The sequence below is a fragment of the Etheostoma spectabile genome, unplaced genomic scaffold, assembly GCF_008692095.1.
Source record: "Etheostoma spectabile isolate EspeVRDwgs_2016 unplaced genomic scaffold, UIUC_Espe_1.0 scaffold00019299, whole genome shotgun sequence".
Classification (NCBI taxonomy): Eukaryota; Metazoa; Chordata; class Actinopteri; order Perciformes; family Percidae; genus Etheostoma; species Etheostoma spectabile.
In genome coordinates, this window is record NW_022604802.1 from 37,352 (window position 1) to 55,819 (window position 18,468).

At 43.7% G+C, this 18,468-nt stretch overlaps 21 non-coding genes across 21 annotated transcripts; all 21 read left to right on the top strand.

Annotated features, from left to right (window-relative positions):
* The first annotated feature begins 131 nt into the window (after positions 1-131).
* trnag-ccc (transfer RNA glycine (anticodon CCC)) lies at positions 132-202 on the top strand. The gene has a single exon. It is a non-coding gene; the product is annotated as a tRNA-Gly (tRNA).
* A 938-nt stretch (positions 203-1,140) lies between these two features.
* On the top strand, positions 1,141-1,211 carry trnag-ccc (transfer RNA glycine (anticodon CCC)). The gene has a single exon. It is a non-coding gene; the product is annotated as a tRNA-Gly (tRNA).
* Positions 1,212-2,150: 939 nt separating this feature from the next.
* On the top strand, positions 2,151-2,221 carry trnag-gcc (transfer RNA glycine (anticodon GCC)). The gene has a single exon. It is a non-coding gene; the product is annotated as a tRNA-Gly (tRNA).
* Positions 2,222-2,486: 265 nt separating this feature from the next.
* On the top strand, positions 2,487-2,557 carry trnag-ccc (transfer RNA glycine (anticodon CCC)). The gene has a single exon. It is a non-coding gene; the product is annotated as a tRNA-Gly (tRNA).
* Positions 2,558-3,801: 1,244 nt separating this feature from the next.
* trnag-ccc (transfer RNA glycine (anticodon CCC)) lies at positions 3,802-3,872 on the top strand. The gene has a single exon. It is a non-coding gene; the product is annotated as a tRNA-Gly (tRNA).
* A 263-nt stretch (positions 3,873-4,135) lies between these two features.
* On the top strand, positions 4,136-4,205 carry trnag-gcc (transfer RNA glycine (anticodon GCC)). The gene has a single exon. It is a non-coding gene; the product is annotated as a tRNA-Gly (tRNA).
* A 267-nt stretch (positions 4,206-4,472) lies between these two features.
* trnag-ccc (transfer RNA glycine (anticodon CCC)) lies at positions 4,473-4,543 on the top strand. The gene has a single exon. It is a non-coding gene; the product is annotated as a tRNA-Gly (tRNA).
* Positions 4,544-4,809: 266 nt separating this feature from the next.
* trnag-ccc (transfer RNA glycine (anticodon CCC)) lies at positions 4,810-4,880 on the top strand. The gene has a single exon. It is a non-coding gene; the product is annotated as a tRNA-Gly (tRNA).
* Positions 4,881-5,472: 592 nt separating this feature from the next.
* trnag-ccc (transfer RNA glycine (anticodon CCC)) lies at positions 5,473-5,543 on the top strand. The gene has a single exon. It is a non-coding gene; the product is annotated as a tRNA-Gly (tRNA).
* A 1,610-nt stretch (positions 5,544-7,153) lies between these two features.
* trnag-ccc (transfer RNA glycine (anticodon CCC)) lies at positions 7,154-7,224 on the top strand. The gene has a single exon. It is a non-coding gene; the product is annotated as a tRNA-Gly (tRNA).
* Positions 7,225-8,846: 1,622 nt separating this feature from the next.
* trnag-gcc (transfer RNA glycine (anticodon GCC)) lies at positions 8,847-8,917 on the top strand. Its single transcript has one exon. It is a non-coding gene; the product is annotated as a tRNA-Gly (tRNA).
* A 267-nt stretch (positions 8,918-9,184) lies between these two features.
* trnag-ccc (transfer RNA glycine (anticodon CCC)) lies at positions 9,185-9,255 on the top strand. Its single transcript has one exon. It is a non-coding gene; the product is annotated as a tRNA-Gly (tRNA).
* A 606-nt stretch (positions 9,256-9,861) lies between these two features.
* trnag-gcc (transfer RNA glycine (anticodon GCC)) lies at positions 9,862-9,932 on the top strand. Its single transcript has one exon. It is a non-coding gene; the product is annotated as a tRNA-Gly (tRNA).
* A 1,274-nt stretch (positions 9,933-11,206) lies between these two features.
* On the top strand, positions 11,207-11,277 carry trnag-ccc (transfer RNA glycine (anticodon CCC)). Its single transcript has one exon. It is a non-coding gene; the product is annotated as a tRNA-Gly (tRNA).
* Positions 11,278-12,560: 1,283 nt separating this feature from the next.
* Positions 12,561-12,631, top strand: trnag-ccc (transfer RNA glycine (anticodon CCC)). The gene has a single exon. It is a non-coding gene; the product is annotated as a tRNA-Gly (tRNA).
* Positions 12,632-12,902: 271 nt separating this feature from the next.
* On the top strand, positions 12,903-12,972 carry trnag-gcc (transfer RNA glycine (anticodon GCC)). Its single transcript has one exon. It is a non-coding gene; the product is annotated as a tRNA-Gly (tRNA).
* A 600-nt stretch (positions 12,973-13,572) lies between these two features.
* Positions 13,573-13,643, top strand: trnag-ccc (transfer RNA glycine (anticodon CCC)). Its single transcript has one exon. It is a non-coding gene; the product is annotated as a tRNA-Gly (tRNA).
* A 939-nt stretch (positions 13,644-14,582) lies between these two features.
* trnag-ccc (transfer RNA glycine (anticodon CCC)) lies at positions 14,583-14,653 on the top strand. The gene has a single exon. It is a non-coding gene; the product is annotated as a tRNA-Gly (tRNA).
* A 269-nt stretch (positions 14,654-14,922) lies between these two features.
* On the top strand, positions 14,923-14,993 carry trnag-gcc (transfer RNA glycine (anticodon GCC)). The gene has a single exon. It is a non-coding gene; the product is annotated as a tRNA-Gly (tRNA).
* Positions 14,994-15,261: 268 nt separating this feature from the next.
* trnag-ccc (transfer RNA glycine (anticodon CCC)) lies at positions 15,262-15,332 on the top strand. The gene has a single exon. It is a non-coding gene; the product is annotated as a tRNA-Gly (tRNA).
* A 2,615-nt stretch (positions 15,333-17,947) lies between these two features.
* Positions 17,948-18,018, top strand: trnag-ccc (transfer RNA glycine (anticodon CCC)). Its single transcript has one exon. It is a non-coding gene; the product is annotated as a tRNA-Gly (tRNA).
* Positions 18,019-18,468: the final 450 nt, after the last annotated feature.

Consider the following 18,468-nt stretch of genomic DNA (forward strand, 5'->3'; position numbering starts at 1 on the left):
TAGGCAGCCCAAGAGGCTGTGATCCCTGTTTGATGGAATAGGATAAAATTACCATTATTTTGACACTTGTGAAAACATAATGTGGCCATGCAGACTGATTTTTTTCGGTGGTGGAACTTGAACCTTATCCAGCGTTGGTGGTTCAGTGGTAGAATTCTCGCCTCCCACGCGGGAGACCTGGGTCCGATTCCCAGCCAATGCATGTTTGCTTTATTACAATTCGAAACTAGTCTCTGCACAAAAGGGCATGTATGTGTGAAGGCAAACAGTTCATTTCTGGTGATGTTAACTTCTTGATTTCAGTCATGCATGTTAGCTCCATTTTGATTTTTGGTGCACTAGGCAGCCCAAGAGGCTGTGATCCCTGTTTGATGGAAAGAGGATAAAATTACCATTATGTTGACACTTGTGAAAACATAATGTGGCCATGCAGACTGATTTTTTTCAGTGGGGCAATCAAGGCACGTCAAGCATTGGTGGTTCAGTGGTAGAATTCTCGCCTGCCACGCGGGAGACCCGGGTCCGATTCCGCTAATGCAGCTTTCCTTTATCACTATTCGGAAAAAGTCCTTGCACAGAAGGGCATGTTTGTGTGAAGGCAAACAACTAATTTCTGGTAATGTTAACTTCTACATTTCAGCCATTCATGTAGCTAAATTTTGATTGTTGGTGCACTAGGCACCCAAGAGACTGTGATCCGTGTTGATGGATACGGATAAAATTACCGTTTTTCTGACACTTGTGAAAACATAATGTGGCCATGCAGACTGATTTTTTTCGGTGGGGAATTGAATCTTATCTAGCGTTGGTGGTTCAGTGGTAGAATTCTCGCCTCCCACGCGGAGACCTGGGTCCGATTCCCAGCCAATGCATGCTTGCTTTATTACAATTCGAAACTAGTCTCTGCACAAAAAGGCATGTATGTGTGAAGGCAAACAGTTCATTTCTGGTGATGTTAACTTCTTGATTTCGGTCATGCATGTTAGCTCCATTTTGATTTTTGGTGCACTAGGCACCCAAGAGGCTGTGATCCCTGTTTGATGGAAAATGGATAAAATTACCATTATGCTGACACTTGTGAAAACATAATGTGGCCATGCAGACTGATTTTTTTTCAGTGGGGCATATCAAGGCACGTCAGCATTGGTGGTTCAGTGGTAGAATTCTCGCCTCCCACGCGGGAGACCTGGGTCCGATTCCCAGCCAATGCATGTTTGCTTTATTACAATTCAAAACTAGTCTCTGCACAAAAGGGCATGGTTGTGTGAAGGCAAAAAGCTCATTTCTGGTAATGTTAACTTCTAGATTTCAGTCATGCATGTTAGCTCCATTTTGATTTTTGGTGCACTAGGCAGCCCAAGAGGCTGTGATCCCTGTTTGATGGAAAGGATAAAATTACCATTATGTGACACTTGTGAAAACATAATGTGGCCATGCAGACTGATTTTTTTCAGTGGGCATATCAAGGCACGTCAAGCATTGGTGGTTCAGTGGTAGAATTCTCGCCTCCACGCGGGAGACCTGGGTCCGATTCCCGGCTAATGCAGCTTTCCTTTATCACTATTCGGAAAAAGTCCTTGCACAGAAGGGCATGTTTGTGTGAAGGCAAACAACTCATTTCTGGTAATGTTAACTTCTACATTTCAGCCATTCATGTTAGCTAAATTTTGATTGTTGGTGCACTAGGCACGTCAAGAGACTGTGATCCGTGTTTGATGGAATACGGATAAAATTACCGTTTTGCTGACACTTGTGAAAACATAATGTGCCCATGCAGACTGATTTTTTTCAGTGGGGCATATGAAGCACGTCAAGCATTGGTGGTTCAGTGGTAGAATTCTCGCCTGCCACGCGGGAGACCCGGTCCGATTCCCAGCTAATGCAGCTTTCCTTTATCACTATTCGGAAAAGTCCTTGCACAGAAGGGCATGTTTGTGTGAAGGCAAACAACTAATTTCTGGTAATGTTAACTTCTACATTTCAGCATTCATGTTAGCTAAATTTTTATTGTTGGTGCACTAGGCACGTCAAGAGACTGTGATCCGTGTTTGATGGAATACGGATAAAATTACCGTTTTTCTGACACTTGTGAAAACATAATGTGGCCATGCAGACTGATTTTTTTCAGTGGGGCATTTAAGGCACGTCAAGCATTGGTGGTTCAGTGGTAGAATTCTCGCCTGCCACGCGGGAGACCCGGGTCCGATTCCCGGCTAATGCAGCTTTCCTTTATCACTATTCGGAAAAGTCCTTGCACAGAAGGGCATGTTGTGTGAAGGCAAACAACTAATTTCTGGTAATGTTAACTTCTACATTTCAGCCATTCATGTTAGCTAAATTTTGATTGTTGGTGCACTAGGCACGTCAAGAGACTGTGATCCGTGTTTGATGGAATACGAAAAATTACCGTTTTTTCTGACACTTGTGAAAACATAATGTGGCCATGCAGACTGATTTTTTTCAGTGGTGGAATTTGAACGCATCCAGCGTTGGTGGTTCAGTGGTAGAATTCTCGCCTCCCACGCGGGAGACCTGGGTCCGATTCCCAGCCAATGCATGTTTGCTTTATTACAATACGAAACTAGTCTCTGCACAAAAAGGGCATGTATGTGTGAAGGCAAACAGTTCATTTCTGGTGATGTTAACTTCTTGATTTCGGTCATGCATGTTAGCTCCATTTTGATTTTGGTGCACTAGGCAGCCCAAGAGGCTGTGATCCCTGTTTGATGGAAATGGATAAAATTACCATTATTCTGACACTTGTGAAAACATAATGTGGCCATGCAGACTGATTTTTTTCAGTGGGGCATATCAAGGCACGTCAAGCATTGGTGGTTCAGTGGTAGAATTCTCGCCTCCCACGCGGGAGACCTGGGTCAGATTCCCAGCCAATGCATGTTTGCTTTATTACATTCAAACTAGTCTCTGCACAAAAAGGGCATGGTTGTGTGAAGGCAAAAGCTCATTTCTGGTGATGTTAACTTCTAGATTTCAGTCATGCATGTTAGCTCCATTTTGATTTTGGTGCACTAGGCAGCCCAAGAGGCTGTGATCCCTGTTTGATGGAAAGAGGATAAAATTACCATTATGTTGACACTTGTGAAAACATAATGTGGCCATGCAGACTGATTTTTTTCGGTGGTGGAACTTGAACCTGTTATGGAGTTTCTGTTCAGTGGAGGGAGAATTTGTGAATGAGAAGAGACCTTGTTGAAACAAAATAAAGACAGGCTGTAACTGGATTACAGTTTTGGATATTCGGTGAAAGAGTTAATTATTTCTGAGGAACAATCAACAAAATGTCTGAAATGGCAGTTCACAATGCAACAGAGTACCAAGTGACACCACAACCTTGGGTGAATACAATCATAATACACTTCTTTATGCAGTGCCCCCAGATGAAAACCACCCTTGTTTGGACACTTTTAATCTCAACATAACAATCTGGACCTCAGGCAGACAGTTGGAGCTCTTACGTATTGTCTGAATCTGTCCTCGTGTTTCCAGTGTCTTGACCGGTCATCTATCTTAGTTAAAAAGCATCTTGTCTCTTGGATAGGTCTGTTCTCGACCTGGGCCTGCTATGATAAACACCGGTTCTAGCAACTGTTTCTGTCAGGCTCCACTTCATCTATCTCATTGGGAAATTGCAAAGTCATACATATCCTTGTCTCCTACAAAGAGTCACACTGAGGACAGATACAGGAACCAAATACTGTGATGGCATTGAAGAATTATCATGAATAATAATACGAAAATCATTGGTTTTTTGTAATTTGTGCCCATTACAAACCTTATCCAGCGTTGGTGGTTCAGTGGTAGAATTCTCGCCTCCCACGCGGGAGACCTGGGTCCGATTCCCAGCCAATGCATGTTTGCTTTATTACAATTCGAAACTAGTCTCTGCACAAAAAGGGCATGTATGTGTGAAGGCAAACAGTTCATTTCTGGTGATGTTAACTTCTTGATTTCAGTCATGCATGTAGCTCCATTTTGATTTTGGTGCACTAGGCAGCCCAGAGGCTGTGATCCCTGTTTGATGAAAGAGGATAAATTACCATTATTTGACACTTGTGAAAACATAATGTGGCCATGCAGACTGATTTTTTTCAGTGGGGCATATCAAGCACGTCAAGCATTGGTGGTTCAGTGGTAGAATTCTCGCCTGCCACGCGGGAGACCCGGGTCCGATTCCCGCTAATGCAGCTTCCTTTATCACTATTCGGAAAAAGTCCTTGCACAGAAGGGGCATGTTTGTGTGAAGGCAAACACTAATTTCTGGTAATGTTAACTTCTACATTTCAGCCATTCATGTTAGCTAAATTTTGATTGTTGGTGCACTAGGCACGTCAAGAGACTGTGATCCGTGTTTGATGGAATACGGAAAAATTACCGTTTTTCTGACACTTGTGAAAACATAATGTGGCCATGCAGACTGATTTTTTTCGGTGGTGGAATTTGAACCGCATCCAGCGTTGGTGGTTCAGTGGTAGAATTCTCGCCTCCCACGCGGGAGACCTGGGTCCGATTCCCAGCCAATGCATGTTTGCTTTATTACAATTCGAAACTAGTCTCTGCACAAAAAGGGCATGTATGTGTGAAGGCAAACAGTTCATTTCTGGTGATGTTAACTTCTTGATTTCAGTCATGCATGTTAGCTCCATTTTGATTTTTGGTGCACTAGGCACCCAAGAGGCTGTGATCCCTGTTTGATGGAAAGAGGATAAAATTACCATTATGTGACACTTGTGAAAACATAATGTGGCCATGCAGACTGATTTTTTCAGTGGGGTGGAACAAGACCGTCAAGCATTGGTGGTTCAGTGGTAGAATTCTCGCCTCCCACGCGGGAGACCTGGGTCCGATTCCCAGCCAATGCATGTTTTCTTTATTACAATTCGAACTAGTCTCTGCACAAAAAGGGCATGTTTGTGTGAAGGCAAAAGTTCATTTCTGGTGATGTTAACTTCTTGATTTCAGTCATGCATGTTAGCTCCATTTTGATTTTTGGTGCACTAGGCAGCCCAAGAGGCTGTGATCCCTGTTTGATGGAAGAGGATAAATTACCATTATGTTGACACTTGTGAAAACATAATGTGGCCATGCAGACTGATTTTTTTCGGTGGGGAATACAAGGCATTCAAGCGTTGGTGGTTCAGTGGTAGAATTCTCGCCTCCACGCGGGAGACCTGGGTCCGATTCCCAGCCATGCATTTTGCTTTATACAATTCGAAACTAGTCTTGCACAAAAGGGCATGTATGTGTGAAGGCAAACAGTATTTCTGGTGATGTTAACTTCTTGATTTCAGTCATGCATGTTAGCTCCATTTTGATTTTGGTGCACTAGGCAGCCCAAGAGGCTGTGATCCCTGTTTGATGGAAACGGATAAAATTACCATTATGCTGACACTTGTGAAAACATAATGTGGCCATGCAGACTGATTTTTTTCAGTGGGGAACTTGAACCAATCAGCGTTGGTGGTTCAGTGGTAGAATTCTCGCCTCCCACGCGGGAGACCTGGGTCCGATTCCCAGCCAATGCATGTTTGCTTTATTACAATTCGAAACTAGTCTCTGCACAAAAAGGGCATGTTTGTGTGAAGGCAAACAGCTCATTTCTGGTATGTTAACTTCTTGATTTCAGTCATGCATGTTAGCCCATTTTGATTTTTGGTGCACTAGGCAGCCCAAGAGGCTGTGATCCCTGTTTGATGGAAAGAGGATAAAATTACCATTATGTTGACACTTGTGAAAACATAATGTGGCCATGCAGACTGATTTTTTTCAGTGGGGCATATCAAGCACGTCAAGCTTGGTGGTTCAGTGGTAGAATTCTCGCCTCCCACGCGGGAGACCTGGGTCCGATTCCCAGCCAATGCATGTTCCTTTATTACAATTCGAAAATAGTCCTGCACAAAAGGGGCATGTTTGTGTGAAGGCAAACAGTTCATTTCTGGTGATGTTAACTTCTTGATTTCGTCATGCATGTTAGCTCCATTTTGATTTTTGGTGCACTAGGCAGCCAAGAGGCTGTGATCCCTGTTTGATGGAAATGGATAAAATTACCATTTTTCTGACACTTGTGAAAACATAATGTGGCCATGCAGACTGATTTTTTTCAGTGGGGCATATCAAGGCACGTCAAGCATTGGTGGTTCAGTGGTAGAATTCTCGCCTCCCACGCGGGAGACCTGGGCCGATTCCCAGCCAATGCATGTTTCTTTATTACAATTCAAAACTAGTCTCTGCACAAAAAGGGCATGTTGTGTGAAGGCAAAAAGCTCATTTCTGGTGATGTTAACTTCTAGATTTCAGTCATGCATGTTAGCTCCATTTTGATTTTTGGTGCACTAGGCAGCCCAAGAGGCTGTGATCCCTGTTTGATGGAAAGAGGATAAAATTACCATTATGTTGACACTTGTGAAAACATAATGTGGCCATGCAGACTGATTTTTTCAGTGGGGAACTTGAACCTATCCAGCTTGGTGGTTCAGTGGTAGAATTCTCGCCTCCCACGCGGGAGACCTGGGTCCGATTCCCAGCCAATGCATGTTTGCTTTATTACAATTCGAAACTAGTCTCTGCACAAAAGGGCATGTATGTGTGAAGGCAAACATTCATTTCTGGTGATGTTAACTTCTTGATTTCAGTCATGCATGTTAGCTCCATTTTGATTTTTGGTGCACTAGGCAGCCCAAGAGGCTGTGATCCCTGTTTGATGGAATAGGATAAAATTACCATTATTTGACACTTGTGAAACATAATGTGGCCATGCAGACTGATTTTTTTCAGTGGGGCATATCAAGGCACGTCAAGCATTGGTGGTTCAGTGGTAGAATTCTCGCCTGCCCACGCGGGAGACCCGGGTCCGATTCCCGGCTAATGCAGCTTTCCTTTATCACTATTCGGAAAAGTCCTTGCACAGAAGGGCATGTTTGTGTGAAGGCAAACAACTAATTCTGGTAATGTTAACTTCTACATTTCAGCCATTCATGTTAGCTAAATTTTGATTGTTGGTGCACTAGGCACGTCAAGAGACTGTGATCCGTGTTTGATGGAACGGATAAAATTACCGTTTTTCTGACACTTGTGAAAACATAATGTGGCCATGCAGACTGATTTTTTTTCGGTGGTGGAACTTGAACCTTATCCAGCGTTGGTGGTTCAGTGGTAGAATTCTCGCCTCCCACGCGGGAGACCTGGGTCCGATTCCCAGCCAATGCATGCTTTCTTTATTACAATTCGAAACTAGTCTCTGCACAAAAAGGGCATGTATGTGTGAAGGCAAACAGCTCATTTCTGGTGATGTTAACTTCTTGATTTCAGTCATGCATGTTAGCTCCATTTTGATTTTTGGTGCACTAGGCAGCCCAAGAGGCTGTGATCCCTGTTTGATGGAATGGAAAAAGAAAAAATTACCATTATGCTGACACTTGTGAAAACATAATGTGGCCATGCAGACTGATTTTTTTCAGTGGGGCATATCAAGGCACGTCAAGCATTGGTGGTTCAGTGGTAGAATTCTCGCCTCCCACGCGGGAGACCTGGGTCCGATTCCAGCCAATGCATGTTTGCTTTATTACAATTCAAAACTAGTCCTCTGCACAAAAAGGGCATGGTTGTGTGAAGGCAAACAAGCTCATTTCTGGTAATGTTAACTTCTAGATTTCAGTCATGCATTTAGCTCCATTTTGATTTTTGGTGCACTAGGCAGCCCAAGAGGCTGTGATCCCTGTTTGATGGAAAGAGGATAAAATTACCATTATGTTGACACTTGTGAAAACATAATGTGGCCATGCAGACTGATTTTTTCAGTGGGGCATATCAAGGCACGTCAAGCATTGGTGGTTCAGTGGTAGAATTCTCGCCTCCACGCGGGAGACCTGGGTCCGATTCCCGCTAATGCAGCTTTCCTTTATCACTATTCGGAAAATTCCTTGCACCAGAAGGGGCATGTTTGTGTGAAGGCAAACAACTAATTTCTGGTAATGTTAACTTCTACATTTCAGCCATTCATGTTAGCTAAATTTTGATTGTTGGTGCACTAGGCACGTCAAGAGACTGTGATCCGTGTTTGATGGAATACGGATAAAATTACCGTTTTCTGACACTTGTGAAAACATAATGTGGCCATGCAGACTGATTTTTTCGGTGGGGAATTGAACCTCATCCAGCGTTGGTGGTTCAGTGGTAGAATTCTCGCCTCCACGCGGGAGACCTGGGTCAGATTCCCAGCCATGCATGTTTGCTTTATTACAATTCAAAACTAGTCTCTGCAAAAAGGGCATGTTGTGTGAAGGCAAAAAGCTCATTTCTGGTGATGTTAACTTCTAGATTTCAGTCATGCATGTTAGCTCCATTTTGATTTTTGGTGCACTAGGCAGCCCAAGAGGCTGTGATCCCTGTTTGATGGAAAGAGGATAAAATTACCATTATGTTGACACTTGTGAAAACATAATGTGGCCATGCAGACTGATTTTTTCGGTGGTGGAACTTGAACCTTATCCAGCGTTGGGGTTCAGTGGTAGAATTCTCGCCTCCCACGCGGGAGACCTGGGTCCGATTCCCAGCCAATGCATGTTTGCTTTATTACAATTCGAAACTAGTCTCTGCACAAAAAGGGCATGTATGTGTGAAGGCAAACAGTTCATTTCTGGTGATGTTAACTTCTTGATTTCAGTCATGCATGTTAGCTCCATTTTGATTTTGGTGCACTAGGCAGCCCAAGAGGCTGTGATCCTGTTTGATGGAAAGAGGATAAAATTACCATTATGTTGACACTTGTGAAAACATAATGTGGCCATGCAGACTGATTTTTTTCAGTGGGGCATATCAAGGCACGTCAAGCATTGGTGGTTCAGTGGTAGAATTCTCGCCTGCCACGCGGGAGACCCGGGTCCGATTCCCGGCTAATGCAGCTTTCCTTTATCACTATTCGGAAAAAGTCTTGCAAGAAGGGGCATGTTTGTGTGAAGGCAAACAACTAATTTCTGGTAATGTTAACTTCTACATTTCAGCCATTCATGTTAGCTAAATTTTGATTGTTGGTGCACTAGGCACGTCAAGAGACTGTGATCCGTGTTTGATGGAATACGGAAAAAATTACCGTTTTTCTGACACTTGTGAAAACATAATGTGGCCATGCAGACTGATTTTTTTCGGTGGTGGAACTTGAACCTATCCAGCGTTGGTGGTTCAGTGGTAGAATTCTCGCCTCCCACGCGGGAGACCTGGGTCCGATTCCCAGCCAATGCATGTTTGCTTTATTACAATTCGAAACTAGTCTCTGCACAAAAAGGGCATTTGTGTGAAGGCAAACAGTTCATTTCTGGTGATGTTAACTTCTGATTTCGGTCATGCATGTTAGCTCCATTTTGATTTTTGGTGCACTAGGCAGCCCAAGAGGCTGTGATCCCTGTTTGATGGAAATGGATAAAATTACCATTATGCTGACACTTGTGAAAACATAATGTGGCCATGCAGACTGATTTTTTTCAGTGGGGCATATCAAGGCACGTCAAGCATTGGTGGTTCAGTGGTAGAGAATTCTCGCCTCCCACGCGGGAGACCGGGTCCGATTTCCAGCCAATGCATGTTTGCTTTATTACAATTCGAAACTAGTCTCTGCACAAAAAGGGCATGTTGTGTGAAGGCAAACAGTCATTTCTGGTGATGTTAACTTCTTGATTTCAGTCATGCATGTTAGCTCCATTTTGATTTTGGTGCACTAGGCAGCCCAAGAGGCTGTGATCCCTGTTTGATGAAAGAAGAGGATAAAATTACCATTATGTTGACACTTGTGAAAACATAATGTGGCCATGCAGACTGATTTTTTCAGTGGGGCATATCAAGGCACGTCAAGCATTGGTGGTTCAGTGGTAGAATTCTCGCCTGCCACGCGGGAGACCTGGGTCCGATTCCCGGCTAATGCAGCTTTCCTTTATCAATATTCGAAAAAAGTCCTTGCACAGAAGGGGCATGTTGTGTGAAGGCAAAAACTAATTTCTGGTAATGTTAACTTCTACATTTCAGCCATTCATGTTAGCTAAATTTGATTGTTGGTGCACTAGGCACGTCAAGAGACTGTGATCCGTGTTTGATGGAATACGGAAAAAATTACCGTTTTTCTGACACTTGTGAAAACATAATGTGGCCATGCAGACTGATTTTTTTCGGTGGTGGAATTGAACCGCATCCAGCGTTGGTGGTTCAGTGGTAGAATTCTCGCCTCCACGCGGGAGACCTGGGTCCGATTCCCAGCCAATGCATGTTTGCTTTATTACAATTCGAACTAGTCTCTGCACAAAAGGGCATGTATGTGTGAAGGCAAAAGTTCATTTCTGGTGATGTTAACTTCTTGATTTCAGTCATGCATGTTAGCTCCATTTGATTTTGGTGCACTAGGCAGCCCAAGAGGCTGTGATCCCTGTTTGATGGAAAATGGATAAAATTACCATTATGCTGACACTTGTGAAAACATAATGTGGCCATGCAGACTGATTTTTTTCAGTGGGGCATATCAAGGCACGTCAAGCATTGGTGGTTCAGTGGTAGAATTCTCGCCTCCCACGCGGGAGACCTGGGTCCGATTCCAGCCAATGCATGTTTGCTTTATTACAATTCGAAACTAGTCTCTGCACAAAAGGGCATGGTGTGTGAAGGCAAAAAGCTCATTTCTGGTGATGTTAACTTCTAGATTTCAGTCATGCATGTTAGCTCCATTTTGATGTTTTGGTGCACTAGGCAGCCCAAGAGGCTGTGATCCCTGTTTGATGGAAAGAGGATAAAATACCATTATGTTGACACTTGTGAAAACATAATGTGGCCATGCAGACTGATTTTTTCAGTGGGGCATTTCAAGGCACGTCAAGCATTGGTGGTTCAGTGGTAGAATTCTCGCCTGCCACGCGGGAGACCCGGGTCCGATTCCGGCTAATGCAGCTTTCCTTTATCACTATTCGGAAAAAGTCCTTGCACAGAAGGGCATGTTTGTGTGAAGGCAAACAAACTAATTTCTGGTAATGTTAACTTCTACATTTCAGCCTTCATGTTAGCTAAATTTTGATTGTTGGTGCACTAGGCACGTCAAGACTGTGATCCGTGTTGATGGAATACGGAAAAAATTACCGTTTTTCTGACACTTGTGAAAACATAATGTGGCCATGCAGACTGATTTTCGGTGGTGGTGGGAATTGAACCGCATCCAGCGTTGGTGGTTCAGTGGTAGAATTCTCGCCTCCCACGCGGGAGACCTGGGTCCGATTCCCAGCCAATGCATGTTTGCTTTATTACAATTCGAAAACTAGTCTCTGCACAAAAAAGGGCATGTATGTGTGAAGGCAAACAGTTCATTTCTGGTGATGTTAACTTCTGATTTCGGTCATGCATGTTAGCTCCATTTTGATTTTTGGTGCACTAGGCAGCCCAAGAGGCTGTGATCCCTGTTTGATGGAAATGGATAAAATTACCATTATGCTGACACTTGTGAAAACATAATGTGGCCATGCAGACTGATTTTTTTCAGTGGGGCATATCAAGGCACGTCAAGCATTGGTGGTTCAGTGGTAGAATTCTCGCCCCCACGCGGGAGACTGGGTCCGATTCCCAGCCATGCATGTTTGCTTTATTACAATTCAAAACAGTCTCTGCACAAAAGGGCATGGTTGTGTGAAGGCAAAAAGCTCATTTCTGGTGATGTTAACTTCTAGATTTCAGTCATGCATGTTAGCTCCATTTTGATTTTTGGTGCACTAGGCGCCCAAGAGGCTGTGATCCTGTTTGATGGAAAAGGAAAGGATAAATTACCATTATGTTGACACTTGTGAAAACATAATGTGGCCATGCAGACTGATTTTTTTCGGTGGGGGAATTGAACCTTATCCAGCGTTGGTGGTTCAGTGGTAGAATTCTCGCCTCCCACGCGGGAGACCTGGGTCGATTCCCAGCCAATGCATGTTTGCTTTATTACAATTCGAAACTAGTCTCTGCACAAAAAGGGCATGTATGTGTGAAGGCAAACAGTTCATTTCTGGTGATGTTAACTTCTTGATTTCAGTCATGCATGTTAGCTCCATTTTGATTTTGGTGCACTAGGCAGCCCAAGAGGCTGTGATCCCTGTTTGATGAAAAGAGGATAAAATTACCATTATGTTGACACTTGTGAAAACATAATGTGGCCATGCAGACTGATTTTTTTCAGTGGGGCATATCAAGGCACGTCAAGCATTGGTGGTTCAGTGGTAGAATTCTCGCCTGCCACGCGGGAGCTGGGTCCGATTCCCGGCTAATGCAGCTTTCCTTTATCACTATTCGGAAAAAGTCCTTGCACAGAAGGGGCATGTTTGTGTGAAGGCAAACAACTAATTTCTGGTAATGTTAACTTCTACATTTCAGCCATTCATGTTAGCTAATTTTGATTGTTGGTGCACTAGGCACGTCAAGAGAGCTGTGATCCGTGTTTGATGGAATACGGAAAAATTACCGTTTTTCTGACACTTGTGAAAACATAATGTGGCCATGCAGACTGATTTTTTTCGGTGGTGGAATTTGAACCGCATCCAGCGTTGGTGGTTCAGTGGTAGAATTCTCGCCTCCCACGCGGGAGACCTGGGTCCGATTCCCAGCCAATGCAGTTTGCTTTATTACAATTCGAAACTAGTCTCTGCACAAAAAGGGCATGTATGTGTGAAGGCAAACAGTTCATTTCTGGTGATGTTAACTTCTTGATTTCAGTCATGCATGTTAGCTCCATTTTGATTTTTGGTGCACTAGGCAGCCCAAGAGGCTGTGATCCCTGTTTGATGGAAAATGGATAAAATTACCATTATGTTGACACTTGTGAAAAATAATGTGGCCATGCAGAGACTGATTTTTTTTTCAGTGGGCATATCAAGGCACGTCAAGCATGGTGGTTCAGTGGTAGAATTCTCGCCTGCCACGCGGGAGACCCGGGTCCGATTCCCGGCCAATGCAGCTTTCCTTTATCACTATCGGAAAAAGTCCTGCACAAAAGGGGCATGTTGTGTGAAGGCAAACAACTCATTTCTGGTAATGTTAACTTCTACATTTCAGCCATTCATGTTAGCTAAATTTGATTGTTGGTGCACTAGGCAGTCAAGAGACTGTGATCCGTGTTTGATGGATAGGAAAAAATTACCGTTTTTCTGACACTTGTGAAAACATAATGTGGCCATGCAGACTGATTTTTTTCAGTGGTGGTGGAATTTGAACGCATCAGCGTTGGTGGTTCAGTGGTAGAATTCTCGCCTCCCACGCGGGAGACCGGGTCCGATTCCCAGCAATGCATGTTTGCTTTATTACAATTCGAAACTAGTCTCTGCACAAAAAGGGCATGTATGTGTGAAGGCAAACAGTTCATTTCTGGTGATGTTAACTTCTTGATTTCGGTCATGCATGTTAGCTCCATTTTGATTTTTGGTGCACTAGGCAGCCCAAGAGGCTGTGATCCTGTTTGATGGAAAAGGATAAAATTACCATTATGCTGACACTTGTGAAAACATAATGTGGCCATGCAGACTGATTTTTTTCAGTGGGGATATCAAGGCACGTCAAGCATTGGTGGTTCAGTGGTAGAATTCTCGCCTCCCACGCGGGAGACCTGGGTCCGATTCCCAGCCAATGCATGTTTGCTTTATTACAATTCAAAACTAGTCTCTGCACAAAAAGGGCATGGTTTGTGAAGGCAAAACAGCTCATTTCTGGTGATGTTAACTTCTAGATTTCAGTCATGCATGTTAGCTCCATTTTGATTTTTGGTGCACTAGGCAGCCAAGAGGCTGTGATCCCTGTTTGATGGAAAGAGGATAAAATTACCATTATGTTGACACTTGTGAAAACATAATGTGGCCATGCAGACTGATTTTTTCAGTGGGGCATATCAAGGCACGTCAAGCGTTGGTGGTTCAGTGGTAGAATTCTCGCCTCCCCGCGGGAGACCCGGGTCCGATTCCGGCCAATGCAGTTTGCTTTATCACAATTCGAAAAAGTCCTTGCACAGAAGGGGCATGTTTGTGTGAAGGCAAACAACTCATTTCTGGTAATGTTAACTTTACATTTCAGCCATTGTTAGCTCCATTTTGATTGTTGGTGCACTAGGCACGTCAAGAGGACTGTGATCCGTGTTTGATGGAATACGGATAAAATTACCGTTTTTCTGACACTTGTGAAAACATAATGTGGCCATGCAGACTGATTTTTTTCAGTGGGGCATATGAAGGAACGTCCAGCGTGGTGGTTCAGTGGTAGAATTCTCGCCTCCCACGCGGGAGACCTGGGTCCGATTCCAGCCAATGCATGTTTGCTTTATTACAATTCAAACTAGTCTCTGCACAAAAAGGGCATGGTTGTGTGAAGGCAAAAAGCTCATTTCTGGTGATGTTAACTTCTAGATTTCAGTCATGCATGTTAGCTCCATTTGATTTTTGGTGCACTAGGCAGCCCAAGAGGCTGTGATCCTGTTTGATGGAAAGAGGATAAAAATTACCATTATGTTGACACTTGTGAAAACATAATGTGGCCATGCAGACTGATTTTTTTCGGTGGTGGAACTTGAACCTTATCCAGCGTTGGTGGTTCAGTGGTAGAATTCTCGCCTCCCACGCGGGAGACCTGGGTCCGATTCCCAGCCAATGCATGTTGCTTTATTACAATTCGAAAACTAGTCTCTGCACAAAAAGGGCATGTATGTGTGAAGGCAAACAGTTCATTTCTGGTGATGTTAACTTCTGATTTCAGTCATGCATGTTAGCTCCATTTTGATTTTTGGTGCACTAGGCAGCCCAAGAGGCTGTGATCCCTGTTTGATGAAAAGAGGATAAAATTACCATTATGTTGACACTTGTGAAAACATAATGTGGCCATGCAGACTGATTTTTTTCAGTGGGGCATATCAAGGCACGTCAAGCATTGGTGGTTCAGTGGTAGAATTCTCGCCTGCCACGCGGGAGACCTGGGTCCGATTCCCGGCTAATGCAGCTTTCCTTTATCACTATTCGGAAAAAGTCCTTGCACAGAAGGGGCATGTTTGTGTGAAGGCAAACAACTAATTTCTGGTAATGTTAACTTCTACATTTCAGCCATTCATGTAGCTAAATTTTGATTGTTGGTGCACTAGGCACGTCAAGAGAGTGCTGTGATCCGTTTGATGGAATACGGAAAAATTACCGTTTTTCTGACACTTGTGAAAACATAATGTGGCCATGCAGACTGATTTTTTTCGGTGGTGGAACTTGAACTTATCCAGCGTTGGTGGTTCAGTGGTAGAATTCTCGCCTCCCACGCGGGAGACCTGGGTCCGATTCCCAGCCAATGCAGTTTGCTTTATTACAATCGAAACTAGTCTCTGCACAAAAAGGGCATGTATGTGTGAAGGCAAACAGTTCATTTCTGGTGATGTTAACTTCTTGATTTCGGTCATGCATGTTAGCTCCATTTTGATTTTTGGTGCACTAGGCAGCCCAAGAGGCTGTGATCCTGTTTGATGGAAAATGGATAAAATTACCATTATGCTGACACTTGTGAAAACATAATGTGGCCATGCAGACTGATTTTTTTCAGTGGGGCATATCAAGGCACGTCAAACATTGGTGGTTCAGTGGTAGAATTCTCGCCTCCCACGCGGGAGACCTGGGTCAGATTTCCAGCCAATGCATGTTTGCTTTATTACAATTCGAAACTAGTCTCTGCACAAAAAGGGCATGTATGTGTGAAGGCAAACAGTTCATTTCTGGTGATGTTAACTTCTAGATTTCAGTCATGCATGTTAGCTCCATTTTGATTTTTGGTGCACTAGGCAGCCAAGAGGCTGTGATCCCTGTTTGATGGAAAGAGGATAAAATTACCATTATGTTGACACTTGTGAAAACATAATGTGGCCATGCAGACTGATTTTTTTCAGTGGGGCAATCAGGCACGTCAAGCATTGGTGGTTCAGTGGTAGAATTCTCGCCTGCCACGCGGGAGACCGGGTCCGATTCCGGCCAATGCCTTTCCTTTATCACTATTCGGAAAAGTCCTGCACAAAAGGGGCATGTTTGTGTGAAGGCAAACAACTCATTTCTGGTAATGTTAACTTCTACATTTCAGCCATCATGTTAGCTCCATTTGATTGTTGGTGCACTAGGCACGTCCAAGAGACTGTGATCCCTGTTTGATGGAATACGGATAAAATTACCATTTTTCTGACACTTGTGAAAACATAATGTGGCCATGCAGACTGATTTTTTTCGGTGGTGGAATTGAAACATTATCCAGCGTTGGTGGTTCAGTGGTAGAATTCTCGCCTCCCACGCGGGAGACCGGGTCCGATTCCCAGCCAATGCAGTTTGCTTTATTACAATTCGAAACTAGTCTCTGCACAAAAAGGGCATGTATGTGTGAAGGCAAACAGTTCATTTCTGGTGATGTTAACTTCTTGATTTCAGTCATGCATGTTAGCTCCATTTGATTTTTTGGTGCACTAGGCAGCCCAAGAGGCTGTGATCCCTGTTTGATGGAAAAGGATAAAATTACCATTATGTGACACTTGTGAAAACATAATGTGGCCATGCAGACTGATTTTTTTCAGTGGGGGCATATCAGGCACGTCAAGCATTGGTGGTTCAGTGGTAGAATTCTCGCCTCCCACGCGGGAGACCTGGGTCCGATTCCAGCCAATGCATGTTGCTTTATTACAATTCGAAACTAGTCTCTGCACAAAAAGGGCATGTATGTGTGAAGGCAAACAGTTCATTTCTGGTGATGTTAACTTCTTGATTTCAGTCATGCATGTTAGCTCCATTTTGATTTTGGTGCACTAGGCAGCCAAGAGGCTGTGATCCCTGTTTGATGAAAAGAGGATAAAATTACCATTATGTTGACACTTGTGAAAAATAATGTGGCCATGCAGACTGATTTTTTTCAGTGGGGCATATCAAGGCACGTCAAGCATTGGTGGTTCAGTGGTAGAATTCTCGCCTGCCACGCGGGAGACCTGGTCCGATTCCGGCTAATGCAGCTTCCTTTATCACTTCGGAAAAAAGTCCTTGCACAAAGGGGCATGTTTGTGTGAAGGCAAACAACTAATTCTGGATGTTAACTTCTACATTTCAGCCTTCATGTTAGCTAAATTTTGATTGTTGGTGCACTAGGCACGTCAAGAGACTGTGATCCGTGTTTGATGGAATACGGAAAAATTACCGTTTTTCTGACACTTGTGAAAACATAATGTGGCCATGCAGACTGATTTTTTCGGTGGTGGAATTTGAACCGCATCCAGCGTTGGTGGTTCAGTGGTAGAATTCTCGCCTCCCACGCGGGAGACCTGGGTCCGATTCCAGCCAATGCATGTTGCTTTATACAATTCGAAACTAGTCTCTGCACAAAAGGGCATGTATGTGTGAAGGCAAACAGTTCATTTCTGGTGATGTTAACTTCTTGATTTCAGTCATGCATGTTAGCTCCATTTTGATTTTTGGTGCACTAGGCAGCCCAAGAGGCTGTGATCCCTGTTTGATGAAAAGAGGATAAAATTACCATTATGTGACACTTGTGAAAACATAATGTGGCCATGCAGACTGATTTTTTTCAGTGGGGCATATCAAGGCACGTCAAGCATTGGTGGTTCAGTGGTAGAATTCTCGCCTGCCACGCGGGAGACCTGGGTCCGATTCCGGCTAATGCAGCTTTCTTTATCACTATCGGAAAAAAGTCCTTGCACAGAAGGGGCATGTTTGTGTGAAGGCAAACAACTAATTTCTGGTAATGTTAACTTCTACATTTCAGCCATTCATGTTAGCTAATTTGATTGTTGGTGCACTAGGCACGTCAAGAGACTGTGATCCGTGTTTGATGGAATACGGAAAAAATTACCGTTTTTCTGACACTTGTGAAAACATAATGTGGCCATGCAGACTGATTTTTTTCGGTGGTGGAATTTGAAACGCATCCAGCGTTGGTGGTTCAGTGGTAGAATTCTCGCCTCCCACGCGGGAGACCTGGGTCCGATTCCCAGCCAATGCATGTTTGCTTTATTACAATTCGAAACTAGTCTCTGCACAAAAAGGGCATGTATGTGTGAAGGCAAACAGTTCATTTCTGGTGATGTTAACTTCTTGATTTCGGTCATGCATGTTAGCTCCATTTTGATTTTTGGTGCACTAGGCAGCCCAAGAGGCTGTGATCCCTGTTTGATGGAAAGAGATAAAATTACCATTATGCTGACACTTGTGAAACATAATGTGGCCATGCAGACTGATTTTTTTCAGTGGGGCATATCAAGGCACGTCAAGCATTGGTGGTTCAGTGGTAGAATTCTCGCCTCACGCGGGAGACCCGGGTCCGATTCCAGCCAATGCATGTTTCCTTTATCACTATTCGGAAAAAGTCCTTGCACAAAAGGGGCATGTTTGTGTGAAGGCAAACAATAATTTCTGGTAATGTTAACTTCTACATTTCAGTCATGCATGTTAG